Raw genomic sequence first — 14,853 nt, forward strand, 5'->3', positions numbered from 1 at the left:
TCCTAATTCCAGATACTTTCATGATGTCTCGCTGTGTACCTTACACATCAAAATCAATCTACTCATCATACATAATTGCATATAAAGGCAGCAGCCCAAGATACTAGAAACATTGTGGTAATTGGTGCTCTAATAATGTTGTAAGATGTCTATGAAGCTGCCTCGGGCCAGTGGTTTCATCTGGTTGGAAAGTGTAGTGTTATGCAGCCAGTCAAAAGGCCGTAACTGCCATCTGGATGTCATGGTTGGTGGATAAACCATTCTTGTAATTGTCACGGTTTTGTTAGTCTCTGTGGATATCCCTGTAAGTCCATGATTATAGTCTACTTTTGCCACTTAAATTACGTAACCATTTAGATTACATTCAAATACAGCACAAATATCTAACTCCCCTTTTCAACTAGTGAATATTTATAATGCAGTTATATTTTAATAACTACATTATAAACTGATATTTGTAAAAATATCAGTGCTTTTGTGCAATAGAGGTAGAAGTTTTTACATTCTAGCTTTTCCCAACATGGAGAATGGCTATCTAAAACTTCAGATGTACACCTGGAATGTCTTCATTCCAATGTTACAGAATCAGTTTTGTTTTTGACAGCCATCTTAGATTTAATCTTAGTCTTCAGGACGGAAACTACTATTAGCTTTAGTCACATTTTAGTCATTACGATATGTTATACTTTTAGACAGTATCACTCAAAAGGTTTTAGTCTAGTTTTAGTCAGTTTTATGTTGCACTTAAAAAAATAACAACCATATTCTTCACAAGACTGACAGCTCTTGCCTAGATACTACAATTACTGGGTATAGGATGCTGCCATGCAGTTTATCATTGCTTTTGGGCAGAAAACTTTGATTTATAGAATTCAAATAATTATTTTTATGAATTAATTCCCAATTTAATACAAAAGTGTCTTACAAAAGTTGTAAAAATAAAAGATCTAGTTCAACACATCATATTGGTTTAAATAGTAGACGGACAAGTTGACAGCATTTACAATAAAGGAATGGTTTAAGACATACAAGGTTTCCAAATACTTCCTGATCTATTATGAATTATGCTTTACACACAGGTCAATCAAACTTCAGTACTCCAGAAAAACAAAAATACTATTTGCTCTGGGAATTTTGGCTTTATTACTTCAATTCAACCAAGTAACCAAATTATTTAGTCTTGTCTCATCAACGAAAAAACCCAAACCCATGAGTCATCAAGTTTTCCTTATCATAAGTTCATAAGTTTTGTAATGTCATGGTTGACGAAAACAACACTGTTGATAATACATCATTTTACTGAAACAGATATTTACTGAATATAGTTTATAAGTGAGTAAAGCCAGGGGTGATTTACCAAATAAAACTGACCTAGCAATTTGCGGGATCAAGTCCTAGCATACCCTAAAATTTATTGGAACCACTTGTGTACATAAAGATATTATATTACTTAGTAAGGTACACATTTAGGTGTTACCTGCGACACATTCCTCAACAGTTGTGAGTGCTGCTACATGTTGGTGACCTCCGCATCAACAGCATCACTGGCAAACAGCAAGGAAAAAGTTTGCAAGAAAGTAGAGCACTTCTTTTCAGCTGGAGGTTTAACTTGTCTCACCACCCTTAGTTAAATCTGTCACCCATGATAGTTAATGAAGAAACACATATGGAATAACCTCACCCAGGAAAAGATATCATGGATTGCTAATTCTATCCTTTTAAAATGTAGAATATAACTTTGGTTCAGTTGCTTTGAGTTGTTGGGGATTCCTATCATTAACAGTTATTGACAAAGAGTTATTTATTTTTTAGGCTTTGTATACATCCTAGATATCCTCCAAAATGGATGCAATGGAGGCTCGAAATGTCTGGCAGGGCTACCATGACATGGTCAGTCTTACTGCGAGGCATGAGTCCTCAGCTGAGGACTTAAGCAACATGATTTCTAAGGACAGGGGAACTTCTGAGCAGTGTAATTATTTTTGACAAGTTAGTTCACTTTGGTACTTGCCCTGCAAATGTGACTGTCAGAAAGATATTTCTTTAAAACAAGCAAAGTAATTTTTTTTAGAAAGCAGAATAAGTTAAAGGGCTCTCTGCCATTGTTTTATTGAGGGACATGATCAGCTAACCTATTTTCACTATTGCTTTTGCACCAGCAAAGGGATGTATTTAGCCTTCTCTCATATCTAAAGAACGATTGACAGCATTTTATGGGCAATATTAATTTTCTTTCAAGCTATTTTTTCTGTTCATTCATTTAAGGTTCTTTCACCAACGTTGACCAGTGTTTGGGAAATACTTTAAGCAGACCTAACACAACAGTGGGAAATGCAAAAAAATAAAATAAAATCATGGTATGAGGGGGAAAAAAATTTAATGAGTCTGTTTTTCTCTATAACAGCAGTGATCACAAGTGGCACTGAAGTACTGTGGAGGCTTGGAACTGCACCCCTTGAAAAAAAATGTGAGCAAGAGAAAAGCTCCGAAGTCTCCCAGAATAATGCAGTGACTCATAAATATCACCTTGCCTCTGTGGACCAAAGCGTATACTGTATCAGATACAAAGCACCCAGCAAAGCTTCACCCACTCAGCTTTTATTTATATTGCATTTGGCAGCATCCCAGCTGTATAGGTTTATTTAAGTCATGTACTAAAAATGCAAATACTGCTATCAAAGAACAATCATATTTGCTCTGTCTTTTTTTTTTTTCTGTCCCAGTGTTTCAACGTCACATTCAACACTGACAATTAGTTACTTTTCTTGAAATACAAACCCTGCAACTACATCTGTCAGTGTTTCTAGCAAGCCTCCAACTCCTTATGAACACTAATATTTGACACCAACATTTGCTCACATTCTGCATTTTGAAATAGCTTAAGCTCACTGGATGAAGAGAATATGTTAACATCAGTTGTTAGTCAACACATGATTAAGCTTTAATCTAACTTACACATTTCTACCTGTTACTCCGCACTGGAAGGTTAATCTCTGCCCCAGTCTTACGTCTTTTCAGCCTAAAGGTTTTCTTACAGTATTCTCTCTGAATTTAGCTCCATCAATCTCCTCATCAGCTTTTATTAACTTCCCGATCCATGTTATAGAAACGATCCAACAGCAGAAGTTCACAGCATTTTCTATTTGAAAGGCCAAATAGAAATTTGTTTTTTTAGATCAAAATTAAACCTTTTTATTAAAACCATGCCCTTTTATAACACATGTTTGATAAGGAGTTAAACGTTAAACAGAAGTTTTAGGAAAACCCAGTAGGTTGCATTGAATCATTGACATGCATAATTCCCTTCATGTAGAAACAATGGAGAGTCTCTCTACTTATACCAAGCATGCATGTAAAGACTCCCCTTTAGCAGGTCGGGCTTCTGTCAGGACTAACTGGTAGTTTGAGCATCAGAGCATATAAAACAGAAGGAACATGGAAGCACTTTCTATGTACTTTATATGTGAGAGAAAAAAGTAAAAGGTTATTTTAAGTAGTAGGTGGTATAATGGCTGTATCTAGGCAATAAACATAACTAAGCAGATTAATGCTCAACCATGATTTAGGTCTAGAATATGAAATAGAGCATATCCCAGTAAAATCTAAGCCAGTAGCTAAGTTTATGAGGTAGACGGAACAAACCAGCGTAAGACAGGATAAAGTGGATCATCTATAGAGCTGGCAGGGGCAGGCATGCCAATAATCCCATCCAGGATGCTATAGCAAAGCTAAATAGAAAGCAGTCCAGATTTAACTACTATGAAGGACAAATAAAAGAAGTCACTAAGCTCAAAGTGGTGTCTTGGTAAAATGTTCACAACTACAGTTGTCTGTCTTTGTATGTAAGTAAACTTTATTTGTATAGCTCCTTTTAGACAAAGAGTCACAAAGCGCTTTGCAGAGATAAAAACTTAAGAACATATACAAGATTAGAACATACCAAGTATGAAGCAATAATTGTTGCCCTCAGTGACATCTAATCACCAAAAAATAAATAAATAAAGACTTGGTAGTCAATCAACAGGTGACAGTGGAGCTCACTGGAAGCTATGGTAATGAAATCTTCATGAGGCATAACATCTCCACAAAAGGTCAAGAGCACTTTTGTAATGCTGCTATCTTGCTAACCTTCAACGACAAGATAAAGGTTACCCTCTTCAACTCAACTGATGATCTGATAAGTGGCTACCAGTATGCTTATGGAGCCCCTTTATCAACATAAAGTTTAATTTAGCAATTTCGGGGCTTTTACTCTTTACTGCTGTATTGCTGATTTACTTTTGCTCATTATTTCCAGAGTTTAAATCTGAACATCCCTTTCAGCAAATGTTTTTGAGAAAAATAATACAGTTTCCAAGTTGTAGAATGGATAGTCAGAATTTCCAAGAAATCTTAATTGAGCCAAGTGCAAAAATAGTATCTTTGTTTTTTCAGTATCATGGAGAGCCGTTTCATTCAAGTTGCCATTAAATATTCCATTGAATAAATAAATGTCCCCATGAAATAAAACAAATAAATATGTTAAAAATATTTTTATCTTATTATATTTTAAGATTTTCATTTATTCAAAGATTTATTAATCACGTAATTCATTTATTTATTTCATAATGGAGTATTATTTTTTAATGCTTTTATTTTGTAAAGCTACTTTAAATATTCAGTGGCTCTTAGTTTTTAACTCTGTTTTTTATTTTAAGCTCATTTTATTGTCTGCTCTTATAAATGGGCGGGGGGGTTATTTGTCGGACATCTCTGGTAAGATTTCGGTGACTCAGAAGTGAAACAGAAACTAGATTGCAAAATATCGAAGACGAAAAACTTGATGCCAATATTTTGGCAGCATGTTGCAGAATGCTGCTGATCCTTATAGATATATTCAACAGATTTACGTCGTCTGATAACAGAAGCATCTCAGACATAATGAAAGAATATCATTCGTCGGTGCCTGATCTGTCCCAGAAATGGGACTTTTTCTCGGCTTTAGATTTATACATCTCTTCATATTAAACTTAAGATATATAATGTTTAATCTAAAGAAACAAAGAACTAAAATGCAGACACAGTGTAATCATATTTTGCCGGACTGCTTTGAGCATGCCAGATGATGATGTCAGGCAAGCAGTTTAACAGAGAGAATGTAAAAAGTATCCAACTGGCTTAGAAAAGTCATTTTATATTTTATTTAACATGTAGTTCTGCATTCTTTGGCGATTTGAGTGTATAAATAGGTACTTTGTGTATTATATTACATTATTTATGGCTACCTGGATGAATATCTGCTTAGACATGCGCAACTGAGCTGATTTTACGGATTGTGCTTCCGGAACGGGTTGGTTATTGAAAACACCAAACAGAGGTCAGCAAGAGGTAATGCTTTGATTTGATTGGTCACCATTATTGGAGCATCTCAGTTTCTGCAAAGCAGATTGCCTTTTGCTAATCCTAACCAGCGCTGCCTGACAGATAAAACTCTGCCTTCTTATTTGAATGTAAGAACATAAAAAAATCAGCTTAAAATAAAAAAAATGGAGCAAGAAATAAAAGTCACTGAATACGTTAAGTAGCTTTACAAAATAGGTGTCACAAAATAATACTCCATTTTAAAATAAATACATAACTAAATAAATAAATAACATAATAAATCTTGAAATATAATCAAATTATATATTTTTTTTAATTATTAAATTATTTTAACTAGGGCTGAAACACTAATTGGATTCATCATGATTAATTGATTATTGAATTAAACATCAACTACTTTAGTAATCGGTTAATCATTATGAGCAGTAATTAAACCGAAATTGTAAAGAACGATTCTGCTGGTGGAAAAGAGGCACCAAAGACAAATGTCCTGCAACAGTCTGTTTTGCAGAACTTTGGTTTCAGAAAATAGCTACCAGGTCCACTTAGGCCTTAATGTCTTTAGATCCTAGTCCTTAGCATGTGTCCTTCGATGGAAAAGAGAGGAGTGAAAGAACGCGTGTTTCTAAGTCGCTTGTGGAGAAATGCCCTGGCTCGTGAGCAGCGAGGAAACAGGAAGCGATTCTTGTGGGATGGAAGAAGGAATAGTGAAAACAAACAAGACTGGAATAGAGTCAAAAAATGAGGAAAAGTGGAAAAACCAAAGACCAACTGAAGGGGAGTCTAGCACAGAACAGTCAATTTGTTAACAATCTACAAATTCCACAGGAAAACAAAATGAATATAAAGTCATATTCAAACTAGTTAATCAGAGAGATTTGGCAAATTGGAATCCAGTGCAGTTAACAAAAACGATAAACTTGTAGGATAAGTCAGAAGTGCATAAATCCTGTATAGTGGAGACCTGTTAATAAACTGCAGAGACAGTCCTGAAGAAGGCAAAGCATGGATTAATAAGCTTCAGGGGAGAAGAATTCAGTGCAGCTTGGTGGAGAACAAAAGAATAAGCAGGGGAGTCATTGGAGCAGTACTTATAAAAGTAACTGACAAAGAAATTCTTGGAAAAATAAGTGCAAAAGTAATAGATGCGAAACAGTTAAAAACAACAAAAAAATTGAGAAAGGTGTGAAAGCTTATCAGTACAGATCAAATTTGAAGAAGAGCAGTTACCGAGTAAAGTTTTCCTTGGATATATGAGCTACAATTTCAAAACGTACAATCTTCCCCTTCTGAGATGTTTTAATGCCAGAAATTTGGTCACATAGAAGCAGTATGTAAGGGCAAACAAAGATGTGGAAGGGGTGTGGGAAAGCACGAATATGAAAAGTGTGGTAAGAAAGTTAAAATAAAATGCTGTAACTGTGGTGGAGAACATACTGCTGCATATTGAGGTTGTGAAGTGAGCAAAAGATCTGAAGAGATAAGAAAAGTGAAAGTGGAGCTTGGAATAAGTTATGCTTTGGCTGCAAAAAGAATTCCATCCCAGTTAGAAATATACCACATCAACAGTGGCCCAAATTTGTAAGAAAAGATCAAACGTCTGGAGTTCCTCAAAATTGGAGAAGACTCAATGATAGTTAAAAAGAAATATTTTGTATTTTTTATGGTACTGTAGAAGTGATCAATTGCAGTGCTCAGATGACAGAAAACCGAAAAAATCAAAACAATAGTGAAAGCTGCAGAAAAGTACCTTGAAGTGAGAGATTTAAGCTCAGAAACAATTTAAAGTATGATGGGGAAATGAGCAGGACCATAAGAACCTGGAGAGACATTAGCATAAAGACAAATTGGTAATCATGAGGATGAATTTTATTATGTATTTCTTAATGTTGGGCTAAAACATACAGTTTGAAAAACTTTTATTTTCTTATTTATCTGAGGGTGAGTCTGGTTTCCTGTTTCCTCCTTTAACTCCTTATCAGTTGTTGGCAGTAATGCACTTTAACTAGTTTGCCAACTGCCATAAAACACTACGAGAAGAGGAAGAGGTGTCCTTCCATGATGTGGTCTCTGGCCCAAGATAAGCCCCAAAAAAGACACAAAATATATATATATACAGTATCTATATATATATATATATATATATATTTAGATCCAACATTTGCCACTTAATGTTAGGAAAAAAGCATCAAATGGGATGAAAGTGTGCAAATTAACAGAAATGTGACGATGAAAATTGTATTCCTATCTTTTTACATTCAGTGTCTAATATTCAGGTTATGTTCCAATATTTCTTTTTAAAATATCAGTGCTGAATGTTTTTGTTTTAAGTACTTGAGGAAAATTTATCACAGGATTATGCTGGTAAACCACCAAAAATGGACTTCCTGAATAGAGTAATGTTATGCCTGTTTGGTTTGTTAGCAAGATGGCTAAAATTAGCATAACAGCTGTAGCAGAAATAAAAAAAAAAGAACAGACATACTTATGCACCTATCTAAAGCTACGTTCACACTGCAGGCCTCGATGCACAATTCCGATTTTTTTGTGAAATCCGATTTTTATGCGTTGCCGTTCATATTTCGCTCTCCGCATCATTATTCGCCATGGTGTTTGCTCCTTCCTTCTGTGTAGCAAGAAGCAGAATAGTGACCTATGTCGGTTACCAATGGCGTTCAGGTCGGATGAATGTGACCTGGCCGTTCAGACACAGGATGTATTTGAAAAGATCAGATTCGTATTGGATTCAGGACCACATAACCAAGTGGCCTGGGTTGGACTGGAAAAAATCGGATCTTTGTTGTTCAGACAGACATGAAAAGATCAGATCCAGGTCGCATGTGGGCAAAAAAATTGGATTTGGGTCACTTCAGGCTACAGTGTGAACATACCAAAAAAGAATAAAGAGTGCAAATGTTGAGTCAGCAGTTTACTCTCATGGTACCTGCCTGTGTGGTGGATTGGTAAGACTACTGAGTGGGAGAAATTGAACTGAGCATGCAGATATCACTTGCTTTTCCTTGAACACTCCCACAGTGGGAGTGACTTATTGTTGCTAATTAAAAGTACTCTTTACTTTAAATGCTGAGTATTTTTTCACACTGCAAATAACTGTTGAGATTCACACTGTTGATAACCTAGTAAAGTTAGCCTAAATATGTTAAGAATGGACAGCTGTTGGATTTTACACTGCACCAACTGCTTTGTCTTTGCATCTGGTATTAACCAACCAATAATCAACCAAGACAGACGTGCTTAATGCTTCTTCACAATTGGTGCTTGAGTTGCTTAAGTTAAATATCAACTTTAACATGGCTGATTATTACTTAATCAGTTTTGACAAAAAGGTGATGTTGTTTCATTTTTTCTCATAATGGTTTGTATTTTTTTGTCTGTCATGCAGAATCATATGGAAAACCTGTGAATTCTAACATTTTATTTACAAAAAGCAACAGGAATCTGGAAGCGAAGAACTGCAGGAAGTCAGTTGAACTTTCTGGTTGGTCTGAGGGGAGAAAAAAGACTGATAAGGGAGGAGTTAGTTGATTACAATTGATGACTGATTGATTTGCTTACTTGAGGGATGAAGGGGTGGTAGCATGGATCTGTAGGGGTTTGATTCAATGGGCTTTGCAGAATCTGCCCCAGAGCTCCAGGAGAATATGGGGGAGACCCGAGAGTGTTGGTACTTTCAAGAGATATTGTGCTGGAGAGCGGGCAGGCAGGTGATGAAGACTAAAAACTCCTTCAAACAGGTGAGACCTTTTCTAAGAAGATTGGGGACAAACAGGTTTACTGGTTGTCTGGAACAATAACACAATTCGCATTAAAAAACAATTCAAAAGAAGACATATTTAAACAAGAACAATATTCACAATTGGGGATTTGACTGGAATACCATCACAGTTAATCCTCCAGCAAAGAGAGACAGTTATCTTGATTGAGAAATGTTCTCAGGTGTGCAGCACCTGAGAACATGGGTCCGCCCAGCCACCAGCAAAGATCCTCTCTGTGACAGAAAGCTGACTCACTACGGGTCCTTTTCAAGAAGCAGATCTACCAAAATCTCCAAGTTCTCTAAACCTGAAAACAGGGAAACTCTGACTTTTCAGTCATTTAGTCCGATTTTTGTAGTACTTTTATTGACCCACTATATATCATTTACTTGGCACATTAGGTTTTATAAACAAGCATTGCATATTCGTTTGACAAGGACCTTATTAAAGAATGATCAGCACAACAACTCAGTTGATAAGGCATGACATTACTTGTTTTTGGTTTCTTTTTATATGAGCAAGATGCAGATCATTTTATTTTTATTTAATTATACTTGCAGTACATGAAGAACTGGTGAAATTATTTTCAGATTACACGTAAATAGATTTCTTAATTCTGCGAGGGAAAAGGAATTTGTTGGCGCAGCCATCGCCACAAGAGCTGGTCAGCCGGTATAAGACAGAGGCAATATACGACACAGAGACATGAGAATTCGTTTGGCCTGCATGCGATCATTTTTGTGAATGAGCTGCTGCNAAGTGGATAACAGGATCAATTAGGGACACAGATGTCAACAGAATTACTTTACGGTTAGGATTTGGATTCACTCGATGGCACATCTATTGGCACAATCTGAAACCATTCTATGGGACTGAAAGCCACTTATAATGCCAATTTGTCTGCAAACAGACACTTTGTAAAAGAAGACTGAATCATCAGGGGGAGGGATGCATGAGATGATCCACAGGTTCTATATATTAGGAAGTTTTTAGACTTCATTTTCACCTGCTGCTAGAAGATTTCACCTTAATAGATACATTGATCCACTAATATTCAAGAAATAGTCCTGTAATATTTTCACGGTAACAACAAACTAGCAAGCCATTTTGATATGTACTAATATTTTCTGAACATGTATTCCTGATATCTGGAAAAAAAAAAAAAAAAGATTTCTGTGTCTAAATGACCATTTCAAAAAATCTAGAATAAACATTCTGGATGACTAGAAATTAATTTCAGATCTCCATACTCCTAATATTACTGGTCAGCATTTCTATAATTTTAACTATGAAAAAAAAAAAGTTTTTCAGATATCATGAATACACTTTCAGTTAAGCTGATAGATGTTGCAACGGCCATTTAAAATCTGTAAACATGTTTAGATATATAAAACTTTATTTTGTTTTGCTCGTTAATTTTCCTGTTGGAAGAATGTAGATTGACCCTGAGGTTCTGATGGCACTCCTCAGTGTACAGTACATTGGTTATTGCCTGGCCCCATAATAAACATTTTTTGCTACGCCTCTGCCTGATACAGTAAATTGAGAAGGAATATGCCATTGATCCCGGTCGCAGAATACATTTATATACAGTTATAAATATGTAGGCTAATTAAGCATCTTCTAAAATATAGCATTTGTTTTGGTGGGAAACAGCCGTCTCCATCAGCCTGGCCATCTAGCGGCTGGTTAGGGTAGTGCATCTCAGAGCGCAGCAGCATCCCGCGGCTCCTCTCCTCTCCCTTTCATCCTCCAGCAGCATCCGCGTCTCTATGAGTGTGTGCAGCTCGGGATGTGACAGCATGCTGGCTGCTGCGGTTCCATCGGAAAAAAGAAAAAAAAATGAACAAAACTAAATAAGCTCAGCTCTCTCTCAGTTTTCCGTCTTTTTTTGCTGCTCTTATTGTTTTTTGGCGACAGTGATAAAGAGAGCAGGTACACCTATTTGTCTGTTCCGCCAATTTCTCATGCGTTTTTTTTTTTTCCTTCTTCCCTCCATCACAGCTGTAATGTCAACACTTTTCGGGGTGGGAAATGAGGGGATGGGTTGGACTCTCGTTTCTAACGGAATTTCTTGTGGGCTCTTTTGCTGTTATCTCTCTTTCAGTGAAGTCGGGGGGCCCTTTTTTTGGAATTAGAACATAAGCATTGCTGTTTTTCTGACTTTGAGAGAGAAGAGAGAAGAGACTCCTCTGGAATTTCCCAAGGAATGTGTCCAGGCGACTCTGGTAAGTACATTTATAAAACTCTTTTTAACAAAAACAAGGGGGGGAAATGAATTTTAAAATAAAAACGCGCACTTTGTGCGTTCTGTTCTAATTTCAGTCACTGGGGCTTTATGTTCTCCTGCCAGGGTGCATCGTAAGTAACAGCTACTTTTTTTCTTTTATATATTTGCACCAAAGATGTGGGCTGCTGTGCGTTTCTTTGGAACAGAGTGTTTATTTTTGTATTTTCTTTTAATGCATCTGGTCCTAATTGATTGCGCGTAATTAGTTGCAAGCATTGGCCTATTTGCCTCCTTCATGGCTTTACACAGACAACCTAAAAATTGTCTGGAATTGCTGTTGTAAGGGAAAGTTTGTTTGATCTTTGTGGTCTGTAGAAAACAAATCTAAACTCAGGTGATGCAGACTGTGGGTGGGCTGTGTGACTCACCTAGTTTGCTTATATTTCAGCTCTTATCTGACAGGCTTTGATGCCAAATTTGACTGCTGATTGATCATAGGCTATAGTGTCACTAGTAGACTGCCTCTTTCTCTCTCTCTCTCTCTCTCTCTGTCTGTCTCTCTGGATTTAGCCTATAATTAGATGCCAAGCAATTAATCTATTTAACTCCTGTTTTTCTTTTTTTTTTCTTTTTTTTGCTTGTGGTTTTTGGTTTTGTAGTATTATTTCTTTTACTTGTGTTAGGAAAAGAAAATCATTAAATGCATTGGATGGATAATAGCTGGTGCTGGGATGTCCAGCTGCAGTTAGTGAGAGCTGGTGTCATGCATGCTTTAGATGTTCCCTTTGTTCATGGTACTTAGATGAAACTTGCTGTTAATTACTCTTTAGCAATTGATGATACCCTAAGGGGTTAATTTGGTCATTAATTAAGCTATGTTAAGGCTGAAGGTTTGTAAAATATGTTATTTAATAAAAGGATCTGAACGCCATTAAGTCTTAAATACACCCCCTCTATATGAGCTGGTTTTAGCTATTTAGGTAAATTAGAAAATGTTTGTGTCCCTGGAGGGCGTTTATTTTAAAAGTGGGCAATCTTGTACACTTTATTGTGTTTTTTTTTTTAGCCGTTTGACAGTCTAAATATCAACATAATTTAGCTCAAATCTATCAAGCATACAGCACCTGATTAATGCAGGGATACATCTGGTCTAAAACTTGATTTTTTGCATGCCGTTTTCATCCCTTATGTGCTGGTCCCATTTTTAGTCTAATTGGTATTTATCTTTCACCTCGTACTGTAAATTAAATAAATTCAGTTTTCAAGTCGCCGCTCTGGTGAGTTAACTTGACAGGCGCAGGTGCTGCCATTGAATGACTACGAGTTATTATTGAAAATTGTGATTGATATTTGACCACCTCCGTTTTACAGCTGAAAAATGTTGAGCAACACTTTAGATAATTCTGTGTTGTTTCAAGCGCAGGTATGTAAATACTTTGTTGTAGTAACCACTCTAATTTTCCACTTATATTTCTGTAAATTGATGTAATTGGTTTTACCATAGTGTTAAATACTGAAAAAAAGTGCGTTCATGGTGAATCAAATTCATTGTCATTGTGTTTTTGATCAGGACTACTCGACTTTTGTGTAAAGCTTTTTTTGTAGTTTTAATTAATTTAATTTTTTTTTCTTCACAAATATATATTTATGTGTAGATATTCCACCTTAATGTCCATGCTTTGGACTAAGTAGTTTTAGCTCCATCGAAACTTGCATTACATTTTAACTGTTGGTACTTTATAAAGACTTTTATTATCAACTCATGTCTCAATCAAGACCTTGCGTAGAATAAAAGCAGCTTTGTTGGAGAATAAATGTCAAAGCCAGTTATTTCTATAAAGGGATCCTCAAAATGAAAGGAAGCTAACTGCTAGTCGATGGATACCCTACATAGACATATTATCAGCTATGTTAGACACAACGATCTCTTATGATAATGTTATTGTTTCATATCGGCCAATATAGTCCCATACTGCAGGAATACTATATATTTTTTCTGTTTTATTTTTAAATGGCAAACCTGTTAGCTTCCAATACCCTAATGGATTTCTTACAAAGTTTCTTCTAACAATTGTCTCAAACAGGAAAAAAGACAACAAAGAGCCTTAACTACTCTTTGGAGACTGATTTTGACCTTACCATTAGCTGCTCTTTGTTTTAATGCATCCAGTGGAGAGTATATTTATATATATCCCAGTGAAGCTGATTTGTGCACACTCCACATGTGCCATTGATAATACTGAAAGCCATTATTCTAAAAGTCCTGTATTCAATGAAGTGATTTATAATTACGCGTTTTCTTAACACCAAAAACATACTTTTTTTTTCTGAGGTAATCTTTTATACATCCAGACAACAAGGGGTTAAATAGTCTCTGGCAGCCTATTTTGCTGAGGACTGATCATATGTATCCAATTACCCGTTATTTTCAGTCATACTTTGCTTCTGAGAATGCAAAAAAAGGGAAAATGCTCCTAAAAGGCGAGATAATGAACTGAAAAGTTTGTGTGCTTCAGTCTTTTTGTGGCAAGCCGAGCTGAAGAGCTGAAATTGCAAATGAGGCCCAAGGGCAGTGCACGCACAGCCAGACCCATGTGTCTTCCCTGGCCAGTGTAGAGTGACAGAGGGTTAAGTGAGCATGACCATCGAGGAGAGGTAATAGCATTACAGTCTACCAGTCAGGAGGCAAAGCAAGAGACGGGCTACTGTTGCATTTCTAAAGGAAAGAAATGACAGCACAGGAAACTGATATGAGGACAGAAGCTCGGTCGGTGTTAAATTTCAAAAATGTTGCTTTGGTATTTGTGGTCAGCACTACAGATGTCTGTCTCTGTCTGTCATTAATATTGAAACACATTGATTATGTATTATGAAAAACAGTGAATGTTTCAGTGGAACATTGACAAATCCTACCACAGCAGATGGATCTACTAAAAAGCTTAATCTTTTGCTCAGGACTGGAATTGTTTAGGTCAGACATATTCACGTTTAAAGGCACAACGTCATTTGCAATTGATCAGTGAAGTGACGTCAAAGCTTTTTAGCTTTATACACAGTAAACACAATCTTGCTGTTGTATATTTCTGAGAGCGTAATGCAATTTTCCTCCTGTTCAAGTAATATTCTCTAAAAAGTTAATCAGCAAATCCACATTTATTACTGGTGGGACTTTGAGCAGAAGCTGTAAGATGATCTGGTTGTTCAGATTCATCCTCTGTGACCCTCAAGAACCCAAGCCATCAGAGTCTCTGCAAATCATGTTCTCTTGTTAATTAGGCCTTAATGTATGGGTGCTTAGGGGTTGATGGAATGCAGAATTAGCTTTAATTATGCCTTACAAACTTAATTCAGGTGACATAATCAGGGCAGCTGCTGAAATGACAAGAGGGCAGTCAGAGCACCTGATAATTGATTTATTAGAAATGTGTGAGACATTTTTCTGGCCTAAATAAATTCTTCTAACCGTCAAATATCAGTTTTCAGATT

At 36.2% G+C, this 14,853-nt stretch overlaps 1 long non-coding RNA gene across 1 annotated transcript; it reads left to right on the plus strand.

Annotated features, from left to right (window-relative positions):
* Nucleotides 1-10,906: 10,906 nt before the first annotated feature.
* LOC107090596 lies at nt 10,907-11,575 on the plus strand. Its single transcript, XR_001481488.1, has 3 exons — nt 10,907-11,072; nt 11,245-11,365; nt 11,463-11,575. It is a non-coding gene; the product is annotated as an uncharacterized LOC107090596 (long non-coding RNA).
* The last annotated feature ends 3,278 nt before the right edge of the window (nt 11,576-14,853 follow it).

This window comes from Cyprinodon variegatus, unplaced genomic scaffold (assembly GCF_000732505.1).
Source record: "Cyprinodon variegatus isolate N-32 unplaced genomic scaffold, C_variegatus-1.0 Scaffold302, whole genome shotgun sequence".
NCBI classification, from domain to species: Eukaryota; Metazoa; Chordata; class Actinopteri; order Cyprinodontiformes; family Cyprinodontidae; genus Cyprinodon; species Cyprinodon variegatus.